Below are 22,646 nucleotides of genomic sequence, written 5' to 3'. Positions count from 1 at the left end.
TAAATAAACAAACAAAGGGAAAAAACTAGAATGAACAGGGTGGTGTTGGACTGGCACTGGAAGTATCAGTGTAAACTCATGATCTTATATATACGTATGTATACGTGACAAATAAATACGGCAATAAAATAATTATGAGCTCTATCCACTAACAGGGCCTGGGAGGAACAACACCTAATAGCATTGAGCACATCTGTCACCGAGATCTTGGTTTTAAAAACCATTCTCAAGGAACCAGAATTCCTCAGAAATAGCTGATTCCAGAGCTGAGGCAGTAGAGTAAAAGATGAGCCTAGAACATCAAAGAAAGTGATTGGTGAATGATGGGGACATGTCAAAAGGACATAGGAACTAACTCGCAGGGATTCCTACTGACCAACTGTGAACATCAAAATAAATGACAGTAAAAGATTATAGTCCACTGAATAAATCAGTAAACCAGGAATTTACACAGATATAAGGATATTTACTTAGTCTGAAAGTACCTCTTCCTAAAATATTTAGCATAATTCTGAAATTATGAAGTGGATCCTTCTGCTATAAAGGACATTGTTGGTACAACTTATAAAACTTAAATGGCGTTGAAAGATTAGATATACTCCAATAATATAAGAAATAAAACCAAAACAGTGGGGCTTATAGAGAATCTTGTCAGCAATGTACTCTCAAATGGTTGAGGAAAAAAATGTTCTTTCTACTATACTTCCCAAAAAGGCACAGAAAACAATGTCTACTTAATCTATAATATTTCTTTTAAATGTTGTTTCTTTATTGTAGATCTGTGGCAATCACTGGATCCTACAACTGAAGAAGTAAATTAAAATGAAATTAATGTCTTTGTTCCACATTTTTAGAAGAGCTGCCCATTCTTCAAGTAAAAATAAGAAGTTAAAGTAAACACAGGGACACTTTAATTTTATGTTAATTTTATGTCTCTAGCTCTCTCACTCATTTACTCCCATTATATTTGTTCTGTGATTTCATCAACCTCTGGGGACCCTCAATTCTCTAGCAGTCCCTTCTAGTCTTCACTTTCTTCTCCAGCCTGCTTAGATTCCGTAATCTGTTACTTTAATGACTATCATGCCAAAGTCCCTGCCCTCTGTGAATCTAACTATTGGGCTTCTCTGTACCCAAACCTGGGCTCTGCTGAGCACTGATAGAGAAAAATGTCACAGCTAATATCACTATAAATATGTGATTTCCTAATTCAGTGGAACCCTGAACCAAGCTAAACAGTCCTTCTGCTATCTGTTTCCTTATGTGTAGCATATGGTCTATGTCATGGAGAAAATAGAAGTCACATCCACTACTGGAAGAAGAATGGGTTGGCACATTAGTGGAGGAAAATTACACTATTTAAAAATTTAAATTTACACACATATTGCCTTCAAATAAATCCAGTGTGGTCAATTTTCCCCTGAACATTGGATCAGATTGCTATTTTTTTAGTTGAGTGCCAGATGAAGTTTTAATGCATTCTAGGGCTATGAGAAATGCTTATCTTCAAACAATAAAATTACATTCCTTGTTGTAAGATTCACATACATTGAGAGCCTTATAAATGTAGTATGAGGAAACAAGATTCACTTCTCTAATTTGTTGCGCCCTCAGCTATTTTTTTATTGAATGTAATGTTAGGTGGGGATGGGCTTCACTATTTCATTTACTTATTTAGCTAAGGGCATAAAGTTCATGTGTATGTGATATGAGTCAGTTATATATTTTAGTACTGTTTTCATTAATTTCTATACTTATTTATGGATTGTTGAAATAGTATTTAAGAGTCAAAGGAATTGCAACTAAATTTTATTTAAATTTTTATTTATTTTATTTTTTACTATTTCATTTATTTATTTATTTATTTATTTATTTATTTTTTGGCTGCATTGGGTCTTCATTGCAGCACGCAGGCTTCTCATTGTGCTGGATTCCCTTGCTGAGGAGCACAAGCTCTAGGCATGTGGGCTTCAGCAGTTGCAGCATGCGGGCTCAGTAGTTGCGGCATGTGAGTCCTAAAGTGCACGGGCTTCAGTAGTTGTGGTGTGTGGGCTCAGTAGTTGTAGCTCATAGGCTTAGTTGCTCTGTGGCATGTGGGATCTTCCTGGACCAGGGATGACACCCATGTCCCCTGCAATGGCAGGCGGATTCTTAACTGCTATGCCACCAGGGAAGTCCAGATCATGTGTTTTTAATGGTAAGGACTTGAACATATTTAATGCTCACTGTAGGAAGTCAGCAGAGAGAAAGAGGATAAAGTTATAGGAGAAAGCAATAATACAGTAAAATTTATATAAGTGATTTGCCTTGGGCAGGAGGGTCACTTCTCCTATATGAGACAGGAAGAAGGTGAAGTAAAGATAGGTAGCTTTACAGGCATGTTTTGCTGGTTTGGTGTTAGAAAATCAAGGGAATTTTCATCATAAGGTTTTTTTCTTTCTATTAACTGGCAAGATAGAAAATTTAATAACTGAAGTAGTAGTTGCTTATTTTAAATTATTTAGAATGCAGAAGTATAAAATAGAAATTTAAAATTCCATTCTTTGCCCTTTAATTCTCTTCCTCAGAGATTAACTGGTGTTCAGTTTCTTATGTATCCTGTCAGATTTCTTTTTAAGTACACACAAACGATAGTCACATAAGAGACTGCAAAAGGATTTTAACTTAAAAAAATATTTATTTATTGGGCCTTCCCTGGTGGTACAGTGGTTAAGAATCCACCTGCCAATGCAGGGGACACGGGTTCAAGCCCTGGTCAGGGAAGACCCCACATGCCGTGGAGCAACTAAGCCCGTGCACCACAACTACTGAGCCTGTGCTCTAGAGCCTGTGCACCACAACTACTGAGCCACGTGCCACAACTACTGAAGCCTGCGTGCCTACAGACCATGCTCCACAACAAGAGAAGCCACCGCAAGGAGAAGCCCGCGCACCGCAATGAAGAGTAGCCCCCACTCGCTGCAACTAGAGAAAGCCCACGCGTGGCAACAAAGACCCAACACAGCCAAAAATAGATAAATAAACCAACAAATTTATTTAAAAAAAAAAAACCACAAGATCTAACACCCATCCCTTGATCACTATTTCCTGTCTGGCAGCCATTCTGTCTCCCCACAGGCCCTTCACAACCAAACTGCATGAGCTGTCCTCACTCACTGTTTCTATTTCCTCATTCCTGAACTTGCTGCAATAGGGTTTTTAATCCCATCCCTCCAAACCATTGACATCTTTCTCTCCCCTCAGGTAACCACATCTTTGAGGCCAAATCCAAGAAACACTTCTCAGTCCTTATCTTCTTGTTCTCCTGACACGGCAACTTTTTGCTCTTTCTTAAAATATTCTTTCCCCTTTGGATTCATGCTGTCACTCTCTCCAGATTTTCCTCTCTCTCACTGCTCCTTCTTCCTCAGCCTGTCCCTAAGTTGCTTCATTTCCTCCCAATACTGGCCCAAGCCTATCTCTCTTCTCACTCAAAACCACTCCCATGGCTTCCAGTCATGCAGTCATTTGACAAATATTTAGTAAGTGTCCATTATGTAAAAGACGCTGTTGCCAGGCACTGCTGTATTGTTCTAAGCATCCCTATCACGTGTTCATTTACGTGCTGATGAATCTTAATTTGTATTTCCCCCTAACACCTTTCTCCTGCAGTTGAGATCTATATACTCCTGCAGTTGAGATATGTATACTCAATTTTTCTACCTCAACACAGAAACTTCAGACACCTCAATTTCAACAGTCCAAATTGAACTCATCTTCTCTTGGCTCCCACTTCTCCCACCACCTCTCTGTCCCCAAGAAAACCTCAACCTACTTTCTTCTCTTGGGTTCTTACCTCAATGAACACTACAACTAACCATCTACCCAGTGACCTAAACAAGACACAGAGGAACTGTCAATTTTAGCTCTTGAATAACATTCAAATCTATAAGCTTCTCTTAGTCTTCATTAATATCACTCTGGAAAAGAAACCATTCTCCCACAGTGATGAAACAATCTCTTAACTGACGTTGCTTCCCGGTTTCTCCTCTCAACTCCCTTACCTCTCCATACCAACTGTGTAGCACTGTAGCCAGAGGGAACTTTCAAAAATGCAAGTCTGATCATGTCATCCTCCAACTCAAAGGTCTTCAATAGCTTCCCAATGCCCTTTGAAAAAAGGCTTACAGTCCTTCCTGACCTGGCACTTGCTTACCTCTACAGCTTCATTTCAGTTAATCATTCCCTTATGTTATATGCTAATGAACACCAAACTCACTTCATTTTCACCAAAGGACCCTTGGCCTGGATCCCCCTTGTATCTCTGCTCCTTACTTAACTCATGCTCCTCTTTAGCTTTTACTTGAAATGCCTCTCTCTCTGGAAAACTTTCCCTCTGACTCGATTCTGTGTTTTGGGCTCCTCTTATATACTCTTTTAGCATCCACAAGTAGCACTAACCACAGTGCACTGTAACTGCTTGTTCACTTATCTGTTAGCTCTGTGAAGGTAGGAACTGTGTCATCACTATTTTATTGATAGGGCTTGGCATAGTAGGTTCTCAAATATTTAATGAATAAAGGAATACATAAATGAATAAATGAGTTCTCAATCTTGGTTTTCAACCAAAGAACAGATTTAACAGGTTGATCTAAGAGATCATAATTCCTGACATCATTCTGAAGAGAAAGAAAAATATAATAATCCCAAGTACCATGACAACTATTCCTATTTTAATTATATGCAATGTGTTACTATTGAAAAGGCACAGGTCATTAGAGAAGTATGACCCAAATTTTTACCCATCTTAGATGGTATATGACGGCATCAGAAAATAAAAACTAATGACCAAGACACTGGTATTGTTTTAAATCCAATACTAAGTATTATCATCTGGGAGCTTCTCTGGCATTATCACTATTTAGTTCCTATGTATTTTTCTAAGCCATGCAAAAACAGCCCATTTAACAAAGATACACAGCTGGTGAAGTAGAAGACCAAAGCCAGAAATCTGCATTTTTATTCTTAGCCTTGACACCAATTTACTTCCCTCCATTTGATTCACCTTCTGCCAAAAAAGGGATATTCCTGAAACTTACCATATCTTTTACTGGAGAAAAAAATATTTAAATTGGTTTTAAATGAAAAAGGAAAGAAGAGAAAAGTAAAGAAAAATAAAAGAAAGAAAAGGAGAGGAGAGCAGAGGAGAGGAAGGAAAAGAAAAGTATATAAAGAGCTTAGAAGTCACCACTCTAACAGGTAAAAAAAAAACTGAAGGAACTGAAAAATCAACAGTTCTTGGATCCAAGAGGGGAGAACATAGGGCAAACCACTGATGCCAAGATTGGAGAGAGACAGGTGAAAACAGGGAGTCACAGCTTACTGGAGTAGAGACTCAGAATACTTGGTAGGAACCAGTGCAGGGGTAGGAAAACCTGAACTGTAACTGACAAATTTCTGGAGGCTCAGTGTGGACATCTCTAAGAGTTAAAAGTTCCAGGGGACACTGTCATAGGAGGGACAATTTTGTGACATTTGCCTCCAAGAGCTCATCCAGGTTCCCACAGCAAATATCAGAGGAAAAAAAATTCCCCTTGAGCTTCCAGCCTGGGAAGGGGAAAATGAACTATTTTGAAATATTCCAGAGGACTCTTTTTTAAAAATTTAATTTTATTAATTTTTAAATTTATTTATTTTATTTATATATATATTTTTTTCGCTGTGTTGGGTCTTCGTTGCTGCACAGGGGTCTTCTCTAGTTTGCAGCGAGTGGGGACTACTCTTCGTTGCGGTGCACAGGCTTCTTATTGTGGAGCATGGGCTCTAGGTGCAAGGGCTTCAGTAGTTGTGGCACTTGGGCTGGTAGTTGTGGCTTGCGGGCTCTAGAGCGCAGGCTCAACAGTTGTGGCCCATGGGCTTAGTTGCTCCACGGCACGTGGGATCTTCCTGACCAGGGCTCGAACCCGTGCCCACTGCATTGGCAGGCGGATTCATAACCACTGCGCCACTAGGGAAGCCCAGGACTCTGTTTTTAAGGAGACCTGCCCTCTGGAAAAAATAGTTAATCACAGCCTAACCTGCTGGGGTATTTGTCAGAGACTAACTGACCTGGGAGAAGGGAACTACTCAACTCCAGCCCCCTCTAGCCTTCTACGTGATAGAAGGGAAATACCAAACTCCAAACCACTCTACCGATCCTGTCCCACCTAAGCAGGGAGGAAGAAACTGAGACACACTTGTGAAGCTCACAGTCCAGAGGAACAGGCTCACTAAAAGACTGACACTTAATCAAACGACTACAGAATGTTTCCCCTCCCCTTACACCTTACCACATTATTACTAAAGGCCTATTTACAGCAGTTTTTTTTTACCAGGTACATCATGTCTGGCTATCCAGGAAAAATTACAAGGCATACTAAAAGGCAAAAAACACAATTTGAAGAGACAGAGCAAGTACCAGAACCAGACATGGCAAGAATGATGGAATTATCAGACTAGGAATTTAAAACAACTATTATTAATAGGCTAAGGGCTCTAATGTCCTTCAGAAGTTGAATGGATAAATAAGCTGCGGCACCTCAATATAATGGAATATTATTCAACATTAAAAAGAAATGACCTATGAAGCCACAAAAAGACATAGAAGAAACTTAAATGTATATTAGTCAGTGAAAGAAGATAATCTGAAAATGCTACATATTGTATGATTCCAACTATGTGACATTCTGGAAAAGGCAAAACTATGGAGACAGTAAAAAAAGATCAGTAGTTACCAGGGGGAAGGGTGGGGGATGAATACATGGAGCACAGATGATTTTTAAGGCAGTGAAACTACTCTGTATGATACTATAACAGTGGAGACATGTCATTTCACATTTGTCCAAATCCCTGTAATGTACAACACCAAAAAAATCCCCTTGTGCTTCCAGCAGGGGAAGGAAAAAATAAACGATTTTGAAGTACACCAGATGCTTAAACTATACACTTAAACTATAGGCTTTGGCTAATTATGATGTGTCATTGTAGGTTCATCAGTTGTAACAACGGTACCACTCTGATGAAGGATATTGATAATGGGGGAGGCTATGCATGTGTGGAGGCAGGGGGTATATGGTAAATCTTTGTACCTTCCTCTTAATTTTGCCATGAACCTAAAACTGCTCTAAGAAATTAAGTCTTAAAAAAAAAAAAGGGAATTCCCTGGTAGGCCAGTGGTTAGGGCTTGGTTCTTTCACTGCCGGGACATGGGTTTGATCCCTGGTCGGGGAACTAAGATCCCGCAAGCCGAGCAGCGTGGCCAAAGGAAAAAAAAAAAAAAGATACACAGATATGCGTTTTAAAATATTATTTCTAATAAAAGAATCTTAAGGAATTACGGCAATTACTCAAGGAGTATGCACCATTTCCAGTTGTCAAAAAGGAAAAGTACAAGCACATATATTTATTCAAAGTGGAGTTCTTAATTCAACCAAACATTTAGTGAGTGTCTCCTATGTTGCCTAAAACTACGATAGTCACTGAGGATTTAACAGTGAACTCAACAAATATATAGTTCTTGTGCTCAAAGAGCTTGGGGGCATCACAAACAATCACATGAATAAAAGAACTACAAATTTGGGCCATGTTACAAAGAAAACAAAGACCTGCTGAAGATAATGGGAAGTCAAAAGGGAGAGTTTAGAAAGAGGGCGATCAAGGCCTTTACTAGAAGCTACATTTAAACAGTGTCCTCAAGGATGAGAAGGAGCCAACCACGTTGAGAGCTGGGAACAGAGCCTCCAGAAAGAGAAAATGGCTGTAGAGAAAGGCTCTTGGAGAAGACCAGCAAGGCAGGGGATTACAGGTGAAGAGGTAGCAGGAGTCTGTTATTCAAGATTTTATAGGTCGTAATACTGCAATGAGAAGCCATTTAAGCATTTAAAAGAGAGGAGTGACATTTATATTTAAAGGGATTTAGGTTTATAAAAGACATTTACATTTTTAAAATGACTCTCTGGGTGCTGTGTGACCTATTCAGTGAAGTTAACCTGGCCTTAAATATTCCTTGCCATAGACAAGGAAACTGAAGCTCAAAGAGTTCATATTCACTGACTAGGTCACACAGTCAAGCCCAGCCACATGCCCAAAGCCTGAGCTCTCTCCCATCTGCCACCCTTACCAAAGGATGCTACACTCACTTACTCACCAATTCAGCCCCAAAAGTGCACTGGCCTCACCACTGTCTTCCTGAAACAATAAAAAACAAAAGTGTGTGGTGATTTTTAAGTATGTCCACAAATTTTTTTTGCTAGGGAGCCAGCCTAACTCTCCCTCCCTTGAGTGACTTAAAATTTCTTCTATTTCCCACACCGATGTTCTTCATCACTTAATACTATATCTATGCCCCCTTTTTGTGGCAAAATCTCTCCATGGGATTTGGGTTTTCTTTTTCTTAACAGCTTCATTGATGAGAATTCCCTGGCAGTGCAGTGGTTAGGACTTGGAGCTTTCACTGCCGTGGCCCGGGTTCAATCCCTGGTTGGGAAACTAACATCCTGCAAGCCTCGCAGTGCGGCCAAAAAAAAAAAAAGTAAAACAGCTTCATTGAGATGTAATTCACATACCATACAATTCATCTATTTAAAGCATATCACTGTTTTAAAAATAATTTTTGAACTGAGAGATATCAAAATGGATCTATCTTTAGCCTATAATTAGTGGCTACAATTGATTTTTCTTGAGTTTGTTTACCTGATAAATACTTATCAGTTTCTCTAATTGGTTCATTTATTTCACTACCTGACAGGGATGGACAGGGAGCTAGGGCTTAAGCAACTGCTATACAGCTGAGGAAAAGATCTTATAAGACTATTTCTCCTCCCTTGGCCCTCACCTCTAAATCTTGTTCATGTCAATTTGGTGGAGACTTCTTCATGTAGAAGTAAGCCAATTGTGATATTAAAAGCTTTTATCAGAGAGGAGGGAAAAATGTATTTATATAAATATTTTTACAAATAATATGAATAAATTACATATAGTTTCTTTATGACTTTGCTGTTGTGGCCTTAAGACACAATGAACCATGTACCTTTCTTCTTCCTGTGATATATTAGTAAGGGTTTTCAAATGTCATGTGGTTCTGACAATAGTGTATTATCCTCTTGGAAAGGATAATTTCAGCTGAATTTCTTTCAATCTGATCCAAAATATATTGTTTCTGGAAGACAGTCCTTTAAATTTATGGTATTAAATTAGGTCTGAAATCACCCTGATGAAGTTTTCTACATTATTTTTGCTTTAGTATTTTTTTTGTTATTGCTAATTTACTATATTTTTTTGGGGGGGATGGTTAAGGTTGAGGGTTAATGGGTATAAACCTATATTTATAATATCTTATTTCCTGGAGAACTATTTACTTTGAACAAATGTTCAAATGTACTATGAAGGTGGATAAAATCTGGTTTTATCCAGATAGTCACCCATTAGACTTTGAGTTTACTAACTTCTTGCTACTTCATAAAATTTGTCACGTTCAATTTTCTTGTCAAATTATATTAATATATACCTTTCAAGTATTACTGAAATACATCTACTCTCAAAGGATAAAAAACTGATATCCCTGAGAATATTTAAAACAAATATACCACCATTTTTTTACAAAAATGTTTTGAGTAGCACTTTTAGAATTGGCCTCTTGAGGTGATTACTTTAAGAAAGCAATACTGGGCTTCCCTGGTGGCGCAGTGGTTGAGAATCCACCTACCGATGAAGGGGACACGGGTTCGTGCCCCGGTCCGGGAAGATCCCTACATGCCGCGGAGCAGCTGGGCCCGTGAGCCATGGCCACTGAGCCTGCGCATCTGGAGCCTGTGCTCCGCAATGGGAGAGGCCACAACAGTGAGAGGCCCGCGTACCACACACACAAAAAAAAACCAAAAAAAAAAAAAAAAGAAAGAAAGCAATACTTGCTTGGATTTTTTTGTTTGTTTTAATAATTTATTTATTTTTGGCTGCGTTGGGTCTTCATTGCTGCACACGGGCTGTCTCTAGTTGTGGTGAGCGGGGGCTGCTCTTCATTGCGGTGCGCGAGCTTCTCGTTGGCGGTGACTTCTCTTGTTTATGAAGCACGGGCTCTAGGCGCACAGGCTTCAGTAGTTGTGGCACGTGGGCTCAGTTGTTGTGGCTCGTGGGCTCTAGAGCACAGGCTCAGTAGTTGTGGCGCACGGGCTTAGTTGCTCCGCGGCATGTGGGATCTTCCAGGACCAGGGCTCGAACCCGTGTCCCCTGCATTGGCAGGCAGATTCTTAACCACTGTGCCACTGGGGAAGTCCTACTTGTTTGGATTTTAAACTATTGTAAGTTTTTTTCAAAGTTAGCTTAATTTATCATGCTTACCTCCTTGTATTCATGTTATAGGCATATATAAAATGTAACACCTTTCCCTTGAATGAATAAAAATCATAAAAGGAAAATACTACTTGTCTAAAGACTTTAAAAAAAACAAACACAACAAAACTGTAAGCCCTGGCCTAAGTAGACCAGGGCTTTTTATGAGTCTCAAGATAATTCCACTGAAACAGGCACAAAACAAACTCAGTGATGCAGAAAGTGCAATGCTGGAGTGGGTATCTAATGTAAAGTGATGACTACTGCAAAGGCATATGGTGGTTAAGCGAATAGTGGGCATCCCATCTAAAGCACAGCTACCTCTCAGCTCCTGCTGAGTCTTGCCATATAAGAATATAGGTCCAGGGCTTCCCTGGTGGCGCAGTGGTTGAGAATCCACCTGCCGATGCAGGGGACACGGGTTCGTGCCTCAGTCCGGGAAGATCCCACATGCTGCGAAGCGGCTGGGCCCGTGAGCCTTGGCCGCTGAGCCTGCGTGTCCGGAGCCTGTGCTCTGCAACGGGAGAGGCCACAACAGTGAGAGGCCCACCTAGCACACACACACAAAAAAAAAAACAAAAAAACAAAAAAAAAAGAATACAGGTCTAATGTTGCCAGCTCTGATTTTTCATGAGTTGCTAAACACTGAAATTACAATAAAATATCCCACAATGTCTGAGATACCAGTTTGTAGCCTCTGGTATAAAACTGTTAAAATGAAACACAGCTTTTAAAGCCTTCAGCATAAATAATCTATGTTGTCTAAAACAAGGAGGAAAACTCACAAAACAAGAAAAAAGCACCATGTTTAACTAAAAAGTACCTTGTTCACTCTAGCAACAAAAACAAGACTACATATGAAAAGTGAGAGGCTGAAATAATGACAGTGCTTTCAACAGAGAAGTTCAGAATATTATAGTATCATTAACTAGACAAATTTAATTCATTTCCATTTCTTATAAAAGGCAAAATTCCCATTTCTTAATTTCAGATCTAAATGAGAAGAATATAATGTATTATTCTAAGGAAGTGAGCAGCATTCAAAATAAAGTTACTCCACATTAGATAATGCAAACATTTATATGACGAACAGATGGGTTTATAAAGGAAAAAGTCTACGACACATCAAATAAAATTACCACAAGTCCCTTGTCTGATGACACATATAGCTATCTCTGATACTGAGCTAGGTTAAGGCAACAGACACTGCAAATTTCATTTCAAAGCACCTAGTCAAAGACTTAACACTAATATTGGTAAAGTTTTTTCATTATAAAATAATCATATCATTAAACTTCCCTTGAGCAAGAAAAACAGCCAATAGGATGGGGAAGAAGAAGGGGGAGTTGGGGTTGTAATGATGTTATACATAAAGCCTGAATTCTCTTCCTGTATTTCCCCTAACTTTTGATAAGCCATATAAGGCAGTAACAGGCCTCACAGGAGTGCCTGCTGGGCTCTAAGTAGATCTTATGTAACATATCATTGTATTTTTATTCCATTTTCCCACCTTAATTACCCTAAGTAGTAAACATTTTTCACCTTCTGAAATCCTTATTCTGTAACATGCTTTCTCCTCTCGTGGATGGAGCATAAAGGCTTATATAACATGAATGTTCCCATATTTCAGATTTCTCTTTCTCAGTTTTATGCATCAAGTAGCCACAAAGAAATCTGGTTTTTTTTTTTTCCTCCCCAAGGTGCCAACAGCTAAGCCTTTTTCATCTCAGTCACGTACTACACTCTCACATGATACATCAAGTTTTTAAACTCAGTTACTCTCAGGTTTAAGATAGGGCTCCACTCTAATCACAGCAATATAAAATGTATTACACTTTTATCTTCTTCTTGCTTTTCTCATGAATGAATCTTCACTGCTCCACTTACTTATTTGTAACTTTGAAGGACTGCTGTTGAAAATCTGCAATGGCATTATATACAAATACTATCCCATCTTTATTCAACTTTTGTCCAGTCTCAAAGAATTGTTTGTTAATCACTGGCTAAACAAATAAGCAACTTCGCCCTTCTGATTAGAATGTTTAAAGTTATATTTACTCCTCTCTTTTCCTTCAAAGGGCCTTTGTCTGCTTATTCTCTCATTTTATAGCCTACATCGAAATGCAAAAGGAAGATTCCATCTAGTACTTTTAATACATAGCCACTCTTTCCCCATAGATTTTATTATTCTCTGCATACACTTCATAGAACATAATGAAAAACTTGAAAAAGTTCACATCTGTCACACTGTAGAACAGTGACAACTAAAACATCTAAAATTTACTGGGCCCTTTACGTGCCAGACACTCTTCAAGTGCTTTAAATGTGTATTAATTCATTAAATTCTTCCACAACACATGAGATAGTAATATTTTCTACTATCATCCTCATTTCACAGATGAGGAAGCCAAGCAAGGTGTCTAAGATCACAAAACTAGAAAGCAGTGAATCTAGGATACCTGACAGCCTCACTCAAGAGCCCGTGACCACTGTGCTTTTATAAACACCATACTGATTACCAAAACCTATACGAAGAGATGTGTATGGTTGCCCTAAAACAGCATACTGTTGTAGGCTGAGATTATAAATGAACCCCATCCAAATTCTTTAATGGTTCTTAACATTCATCGCTAACTTGCAACAAATGCAGATTATCGCAAGGATTATTGCAAATTTATTCTTTTAGGAAATATGAGCACATTTTCATGTATAAATACATGGGACTTTTGTCAAGAGGATGCTGCTGAATTAATGTGTAAGGTAAATTGTATTTTTATACAGTCCAGTGCTCTGTAATGTCTTAGGTAGGGTAACTTTTGAACATATAAAAGTATCTGAACTATAAGAACTTGATTAATACAAAATTTAATACAAAACCCCTTTGGGCCTTTCAATTTTTGCAATATCCGGAATAGTGGACACTGTTTTTCCTGTAATAATTCTCTACCACTAAGTTGTAATAAAATAAAAGTATTTATTTTAAGGATAATAGAACAACATAAATTCAAGTGGTCTTCAATAATATTTTACCTTGGGCTTCCCTGGTGGCACAGTGGCTGAGAGTCCGCCTGCCGTGCAGGGGACACGGGTTCGTGCCCCGGTCCGGGAAGATCCCACATGCCGCGGAGCGGCTGGGCCCGTGAGCCATGGCTGCTGAGCCTGTGCTCCGCAATGGGAGAGGCCACAACAGTGAGAGGCCCACGTACAACAAAAAAATAATAATAAATAAATAAAATAATATTTTACCTTCACTGGGATATGGCTCTAGTTACATTATATAACTCAGAAGCAGCACAAGAGGCTTCTATTTGAATTCTACAATTGTATATGTTTAGCCTTAAGCTTCATCTTTCATTATTTTCAGTAAGGAAAGATAACGGAATTCCATTAACTGGAGGAGGTCAAGGTGGGGAGTTCAAGCCTAAAAGACAACTCACACAACTTGACAGCTATTAACATTACATTATTCTCACATTACCGAGGTGGGTTACCTCGGACCAAGAAAAACTCTACAGTCCTAAAATCACAGAAGATTATCTAACCATCTGTATGAAAAATTAATTAACATTAGGGAGCACTAGATTCACAACTACTTTAAATAAAGGTTTCTAAAGCTCCATAATTACAGCTACCTTTAACTATCATAACTTTAGGGTTTAGTTCATAGCTCTGAATTTTTTACAGTAATAAGAGCATCTTTTGACTGCCTACTGCATACTAGGTACTATACAAGACACTTCACCTGGGTTATCATATTTAACAACTATCCTGTGGGATAGGTATTATTATTCTCAATTTATGTATGGGAGAAATAAAGTTTAGAGATGTTAACTAATTTGCCTAACACTACTACAGCTAAGAAATGGCAAAGAAAGACCTAAATAGACATTTTTCCAAAGAAGACATACAGATGGCCAAGAGGCACATGAAAAGATGTTGAATATCACTAATTATTAGAGAAATGCAAATCAAAACTACAATGAGGTATCACTTTACACCAGTCAGAATTGCCATCATCAAAAAGTCTACAAATAATATGGGAATTCCAACCACGGCGGAGGGCCTGAGTTCAATCCCTGGTCAGGTAACTAGGATCCCACAAGCTGTGGAGTGTAGCCGAAAAAAAAAAAAAAGCCTACAAATAATAAATGTTGGAGATGGTATGGAGAAAAGGGAACCCGCCTACACTGTTGGTGGGAATGTAAATTGGTGCCACCACTATGGAGAACAGTATGGAGGTTCCTTAAAAAACTAAGAGTTACCATATGATCCACCAATCTTACTCCTGGGCATATATCTGGAAAAGACAAAAACTCTAATTCGAAAAGATACATACACCCCACTGTTACAGCAGCACTATTTACAACAGTCAAGACATGGAAGCAACCTAAATGTCCATCAACAGATGAATGGATGAAGAAGACATGATATATGTACACACACACACACACACATATATATACACTGGAATATTACACAGCCACGAAAAAGAATGAAATAATGCCACTTGCAACAGCATGGCCAGACCTAGAGATTATCATACTAAGTGAAGTAAGCCAGACGGAGGAAGACAAATATCATATATCACTCACACGTGGAATCTAAAAAAAGATACAAACGAACTTATTTACAACACAGAAATAGACTCACAGACACAGAAAACAAACTTACAGTTACCAAAGGAGAAAGAGGGGGGAGGGATAATTTAGGAGTTTGGGATAAACAGACACACTACTGTATATAAAACAGATAAACAACAAGGACCTACTGTATAGCACAGGGAACTAATTTCAATATCTTGTAATAACCTGGGACTTTCCTGGTGGTCCAGTGGTTAAGACTCCACACTTCTAATGCAGGGGGCGTGGGTTTGGTCCCTGGTTGGGGAACTAAGATCCCACATGCCATGTGGCATGGCCAAAAAATAAAAACAAAACAAAACAATATCTTATAATAACCTGTAATGGGAAAGAATCTGAAAAAGAATATACATATATAACTGAATCACTTTGCTGTACACTTGAAAGTAACACAACTTTGTAAATCAACTATAATTCTATTTAAAAAACAAGTAAATGGCAGAGAGAGAACTTAAACTCAGATTTGCCTGATTCCAAAGCTCTCACCCACACCATATCATATCTCATCATATCACATCACACCTCACCTCATTCACATGAAAGAAAACATCTACACCTTGGTTTTCAGTTAATTTTACTGTGTTTTAAGATACAGATTGCAAAAGGAAAGTACTTTCAATGTCATAAAAAAGATTATACTTTTATGCTTAATTTTGAAAACATGTAAAACTTATCAACTGATAAACATGTTGACTTATAGGCATTAAAATCAGTTCATCTGATAAACACAACTTATACTAATTTACCAAACTTTTAAATCTTAATATAGGACTTCCCTGGTGGCGCAGTGGTTAAGAATCCACCTGCCAATGCAGGGGACACGGGTTCAAGCCCTGGCCCAGGAAGGTCCCACATGCCATGGGGCAACTAAGCCCGTGAGCCACAACTACTGAGCCTGAGCTCTAGAGCCCGCAAGCCACAACTACTGAGCCCGTGTGCCACAACTACTGAAGCCCACATGCCTAGAGCCCGTGCTCCACAACAAGAGAAGCCAATGCAAAGAGAAGCCCACACACTGCAATGAAGAGTAGCCCCCACTTGGCATGACTAGAGAAAGCGCACGCGCAGCAAAGAAGACCCAATGCAGCCAAAGATAAATAAATAAAATTAATTTACATTAAAAAATAAATATAATAGCTATTATAGGACCAAGAAATTCATCTTTATTTTTAGAGATTATATACTCAGCTTAAACATGAGCTAAAGTTACTTAGGAAGAAGAAATAAAGAAATCCTAGCATGTACATCTCAGGAGTAAAACACAAGGAGCACTATTTTCTAAGAGCATCTCATTTGAGTAGCTGGAAAGAGACACTTTTAACTTAAAACTAAGGCAATGATATCAACAAGGGCTGAGCTACTGAAATCTTTTATCTACTGTAACAGATGACAGCATTATGCTTACCAAAAAGCTCATTCCTACAATTATCTGGTTTTCTCTAACTTAAGGTAAACCTAGAGATCACAATTATTATTTCCCTCTGTGGTTTTCCTAATGATACTTCCAGAAGTGTTAATACAGAGATTTAGATTATTGACTTATTTTACAAGAATTGCTTTGTTAAGACAGTCTACAAAGAAAACAAACATTTGTTTCAAATATTTCTATCTACTACTATTTTAAAACACACCCTGTATGAGAAGTATAAACAGGTGGAGGCTAATAGAAAAAATATCTTTCAGTATCTAGTGAAAGGATTTTCTTTTTCTATCACACTAAAACTTTTTTCAAGCCAAGTTATGCTAAAAAACAAAAACATAATAATTTTCACTGAGCAGATTAGCTTTTCTTTTCTATTCAAGAAACATAAATACTAATACAATGAAGCCAGTAATGAAGAGCCACAAACACCTCTCATTGGCATAAAGAGTCACAAGGTCCTGAATCGTCATTTTTCTTACAATTATTTATTTATTTTTTAAAATAAAGGCTTTGATAAGTGCAGTTTAGTAACACAGGAACAATCAGCATAAGAGGCTACAGAACACCAGCAGGCAGCCTTGATGACAGTCCCAAATAATGAACAGATTGAGTTCTTTCCATCGACTGCCTCACCCCTATCTACCTTCCAAAGAGCTAGTATGTTTCCTCCATAAATATTTACTTCGTGGTTGAATTTTTAAGCTTTAAAGTAACTTTTCATCTAATTATTACTTTATTAAAAACACCCTATCACAAGCTAAGTAGTAAAGAGTCCCTCCAATATTGATGGGAGAAATGAGAATTTCAACCTTTTCAGTTGATCAAGGGAATATTAGATTGTCACACAAACTACGTTCTGATTTGAGTTCTTCCAGTGTAGAGAATCAGCTTACTCCTGCTGTTTCCTGTCTTGTTTTACTTACTTCATTTCAAAACCTTAAGGATAGGGACAGAATAAAACCTACTTAAAACCTGCCTGTAAGCTCCTTCAATAGAGGAGCAAATCTTTCTTGTTTGTCATTGTACTCAGTGCCAACACTGAACTGAACATATAGTAGTTGCTCAATAAGTTTATGACACATAAATGAATAATAATATCCTTAGTTCATACATTCATCTGTTGCTACACCAATTAATTGTGGCTATTTTTTTTTACCTGTCCACTAAACTAGACTGTGGAACTCTATGGAACCAGGAACTGCTGTCTTACGTACCTGTAGTGTCAAGCACTGTGCCAAAACAGAGTAGAATGAATAAATATTTAACTGAATTGACTGCTTCCAATTAACTGAAATTTACTTAATAAGTACCCTCAATTTACTAGATCCTTTCCTTCCATTTCACTATTCTAACTACAAAGAAATTATAAAACAACAAAAATCAACACAAAATCCATCAACAACACTCTATGCATGTCCTTTTTTTTCTTCCTTTCTTTCTTATTTAAGGCCAGGAAGTCTACTGGAATCAGCATAAATGCAACCTGCACTCAATACTTATCTGAATATGCTTTTTATAGAGAGTAAAACATTTATAATAGCCACAGGTTCTATTGACATAGAAAGAGCCCATTCTATTCCCTACAGTATTAAGGATATCAGTTTTGTATTTTTAAATGATCAAGAAAAAAGGAACGACCATAATACAAGTCTAGTTACCCTAATATACTGTAAGCCTCTTAAGAGCAAAAACCCGTTTCTTCTTCATCATGCCCCACAGTACTTTAAGCATAGTAAATGTTCAAAATAAAACAAGTTTTTAAAAGTTTAGAAGTTCTTCATAATCTTCAATTAAACAGAAGTCAATCCTGCTGCCTAAATCCAGGCATTCTAGGCTTTCTCTGTTCTAATGGATTGAACTTTTACTAATCTGTGTTATAAGAGTTTTAAAGGAAAAACATTAATTATGAGCTTCAGAATTTATACAACCTAGCTATTTGAACAGCTAAAACAATAAATCAATCATTGGTTTAATTCCCTCCTTTTAGTCCCTCCTCCCATCACAAGACAGGTCATCCCTCTATCACTGGAAATCAAAGGGAAAATTAATTAGATAATTAATTTCCCAGGGAAAAATAGCTAGTGAGAAGCAAAGTTTCACAGAAATTTTGAATTTGTGATCTATGATGCTTTCAGAAGACATGCAAGGGTCTTATGAAAATACTACTTTTTCTGACTGATGAATAATTAATTAAAATAATTATGTCCCTCACTCAATTACCACATTAAATTAAGAACAATGCTTACATGTCACTGTAGTAGTAACTTAAAACTTCTAACACACACAGTTTAAAATAGGTGAAATTATTATTATTATTCATATAAATGCTGCCTCATCTTTTCCTATGCTTCTTGGGGCAAGAGCTAATAATCTGAACTTCTTCCTTCATAAAAATTCTACATTTATAGGAAATTATACTTTGAATAGGATTTATCCAAGGTCTAAGAAAGAGTGGTCCAGTTCTCCTTATGGTCAGTGTCAAGGAGCATGCAGAAGCTAGTTGGGATATGTGTTGTAGTCTGTACTTATAACAAAAAGAATAAGACAGTCTGTACTTGAACCCTGTAAGGGACAGTCACAGGCTTCCGGATGATCAGCCCATCTTTGATCAGCTTCCGGATCTGCTGACGGGAGTTGGCATTGCCAATTTCATTAGTCTCATTGGGGTCCAACCAGACCTTCTTTTTGCCACAGCAGAGGACAGTGGAGGCAAACCTCTTTTGAAACCTGAGCATACTCATGGCTGCGGCCACAGTGGCAAAAGGAAAGCACATTTATTTATTTATTTGTTTTTAATTAATTAGTTAATTTTTTCTTAATTTTGGGCTGTGTTGGATCTTGCGGCATGCAAGATCTTTCGTTGTGGCGCCATGGGCTTCTCTCTAGTTGTGGCATGCACGTTTTCTCTCTCTAGTTGAGGCACGCAGGCTCAGTAGTTGTGGCACACGGGCTTAGTTGCCTCGCAGCATGTGGGATCTTAGTTCCCTGATCAAGGATCAAACCCACGTCCCTTGAATTGGAAGATGGATTCTTTACCACTGGACCACCAGGGAAGTCCCAGCACATTTATTTTTATATTCAGTACCCAGTAAGATAATACCTGAAACCTTTGTGAGTCTGATTTTGGTATTTTGTTTTGCTCATGGTGACCATTTCCTCATGTGCTTTGTGAGGTTTTTTTTGTTTTTGTTTTTGTTTTTTTTTTGCGGTACGCAGGCCTCTCACTGTGTGGCCTCTCCCGTTGTGGAGCACAGGCTCTGGATGCACAGGCTCAGCGGCCATGGCTCATGGGCCCAGCCGCTCCGTGGCATGTGGGATCTTCCCAGACCAGGGCACAAACCCGTGTCCCCTGCATCAGCAGGTAGACTCTCAACCACTACAGCACCAGGTAAGCCCATGGCTATAATCAAAAAAATGGAAAATAAGTGTTGGTGAGGATGTGGAGAAACTGGAATCCTGCTTATGCACTGCTTATAGGAATGTATTTAAAACAACTCAGGGAATTCCCTGGTGGTCCAGTGGTTAGTACTCTGCACTTTCACTGCCTAGGGCATGGGTTCAATCCCTGGTCAGGGAACTAAGATCCTGCAAGCGGCATGGAACAGCCAAAAAAAAAAGAAAAACCTCAGCAGTTGTAGAAAACAGTAGGTAGATTCCTCAAAAGAACTAAACATAGGGACTTCCTTGGTGGTCCATTGGTTAAGAATCCACCTTCCAACGCAGGGGACTTGGGTTCAATCCCTGATCAAGGAACTAAGATCTCACATGCCAACTGAGCCCAGTGCCCTAGAGCCCACACGCCACAACTAGAGAGCCCTCGTGCCCCAACTACTGAGCCCACGAGCTCTGGAGCCCGCGTGCCACAACTAGAGAGAAGCCCGCGCGCTACAACTAGAGGAGCCTCCACGCCACAATGAAAGATCCTGCATGCCACAACGAAGATCCCATGTGCCACAACTAAGACCAAATGTAGCCAAATAAATTTTTTAAAAGAAAAAGAAAAACAGCTAAACATAGAATCACCATTTGATCCTGCAATTCCACTTCTGGATATGTACCCAAAAGAAGTGAAAGCAAGGACCTGAATAGATGTTTCAAACGTGTTAAACATCATTTCAGTTAGGGAAAATAGAAAAGTTTGGAGATAGTGGTGATGGTTGCACAACAATGTAAATGTACTTAATGTCATAGAACTGTATGCTTAAAAATGGTTAAAATGGGGAAATTCGTGTTACACATATTTTACTACAATTTTTCTTTAAAGCAAGTAAAGGTAGAGAAGGAACCAATATGTGAATCTGTGCACTAATCACTTAGGAAATATGACAGACTGAAGAGGAGAGTTCCATTTAATGAATAATTATTTAATGAATAATTTAAGTAATGAATAATTACTTAAAATGTGAAATCTGACCAATCATAAACAAATAAAATGGAAACTCTCAACAACAACAAAAAATTGGCAAAGGACTTGCATAGACATTTCACCAAAAAAGATACACAAATGTCTAATAGGCACTAGAAAATACACTCAACATCATTAGCCATTAGGGAAATGCAAATCAAAATCATAATGAGAGGGCTTCCCTGGTGGCGCAGTCGTTAAGAATCCATCTGCCAATGCAGGGGACACGGGTTCGAGCCCTGCTCCTGGAAGATCCCACATGCCACAGAGCAACTAAGCCCGTGCGCCTCAACTACTGAGCCTGAGCTCTAGAGCCCACGAGCCACAACTACTGAGCCCAAGTGCCACAACTCCTGAAGCCTGCATGCCTAGAGCCTGTGCTCCATAACAAGAGAAGCCACTCAATGAGAAGCCCACGCACCGCAACAAAGAGTAGCCCGCGCTGGCCGCAACTAGAGAAAGCCCATGTTCAGCGACAAAGACCCAACGCAGCCAAAAATAAAAATAAATAAATTTATTTTTAAAAAATCATAATGAGATATCACTTATACCCACTAGGATGGCTATAATTAAAAACTAAATAGGGGGGACTTCCCCGGCAGTCCAGTGGTTAAAACTCCATGCTTCCACTGCAGGGGGCATGGGTTCGATCCCTATGAGGGAACTAAGAGCTCCGATTGCTGCAGCACAGCCAAAAAATGAAAATTAAAAAATAATAAATAAATAAATAGGGAATTCCCTGGCAGTTCAACATGGCCCCAGGTTCAATCCCTGGTCAGGGAGCTGAGATCCTGCAAGCTGAGCAGCGAGGCCTAAATAAATAAGTAAATAAATAAATAACAAATTTCGGAGGATACAGAGAAATTAAAACCCTTGGACATTGTTGGTGAGAATGTAAAATGGTGCAGTCACTGTAAAACAGGTGGTGGTTCCTCAAAAAATAAAAAGTAGGATTACCATATGACCCAGCAATTCCATTCCTAAGTACATATCCCAAAGAACTAAAAACAGGTATTCATACAAAAACTTGTATCTCAACATTCATAGGAGCACTATTCACAATAGCTAAAAGGCAGAAACAACCAAAAATGTCCATAAACTGATGAATGAATAAACAATGTGTTATACCCATACAATGGAATATCAGTCAGCCATAAAAAGAAATGAAGTGCTGATACATGCTACAACATGGATGGACCTAGAAAATGTTATGCTAAAGTGAAAGAAGCAGACACAAAAGGTCACATATTACATGATTCCATTTGTATGAAATATCCAAAATAGGTAAATCCATAGAGCTAGAAAGCAGATTAGTGTTTACCAGAAGCTGTGGCGAGAGAGGAACAGGGAGTAACTGCTTAACAGGTTTGGGACTTTTCGTTTGGGGATGATGAAATGTTTTGAAACTAGATAAAGGTTATGGTTGCACAATACTGTCAACGTAGCAGATGCCACCAAATTGTGCACTTTAAAATGGCTGATTTTATATTATGTCAATTTTATCTCAGTGAATAAGAGGGTGCTCGAACAGAACTGATAACATCTTATGAAATCAATTACCCAAACACGTTATTTTACTATTTACTGCTTCCCAACTAAAACAAAATAGCACTTAAATATTTCTTAAACTGTCTTAAGATGTTCCTGACCTTTTTCTAAATCACAGTATCTCTCTAGAGAGGGAACAGTGGTATTACAGAAAGCTTCTCAGGCATAATTGACTCAAAGACTTATTTACTCTAAAATCTAAAAGATATTTTTTAAAAGATGGATGAGGTTTTAAACTCACTCACCATGAGCAAAAAGGACAAACAAAACTCAGAAACTCAGCTAT

General features: G+C 38.4%; 1 protein-coding gene across 8 annotated transcripts in view; it reads right to left on the bottom strand.

The window, feature by feature from the left end:
• CSNK1G1 (casein kinase 1 gamma 1) overlaps positions 1-22,646 on the bottom strand; it is a 163,598-nt gene that overhangs the window by 120,888 nt on the left and 20,064 nt on the right. The window contains exon 1 of one of the 8 annotated variants that reach the window (XM_067029665.1): positions 10,666-10,851. The exons of 6 other annotated variants lie outside the window; for them this stretch is intronic. The gene's annotated coding sequence lies outside the window, so the exon portion shown is untranslated. Of the gene's footprint in view, positions 1-8,164; positions 8,206-10,665; positions 10,852-22,646 lie in introns of those variants that run through there. One more of the 8 variants, XM_067029664.1, reaches the window with a different exon arrangement.

Source organism: Kogia breviceps, chromosome 3 (assembly GCF_026419965.1).
Source record: "Kogia breviceps isolate mKogBre1 chromosome 3, mKogBre1 haplotype 1, whole genome shotgun sequence".
NCBI classification, from domain to species: Eukaryota; Metazoa; Chordata; class Mammalia; order Artiodactyla; family Physeteridae; genus Kogia; species Kogia breviceps.
Note: the sequence above shows the minus strand (reverse complement) of the source record. Positions and strands in the feature narration are given on the sequence as shown.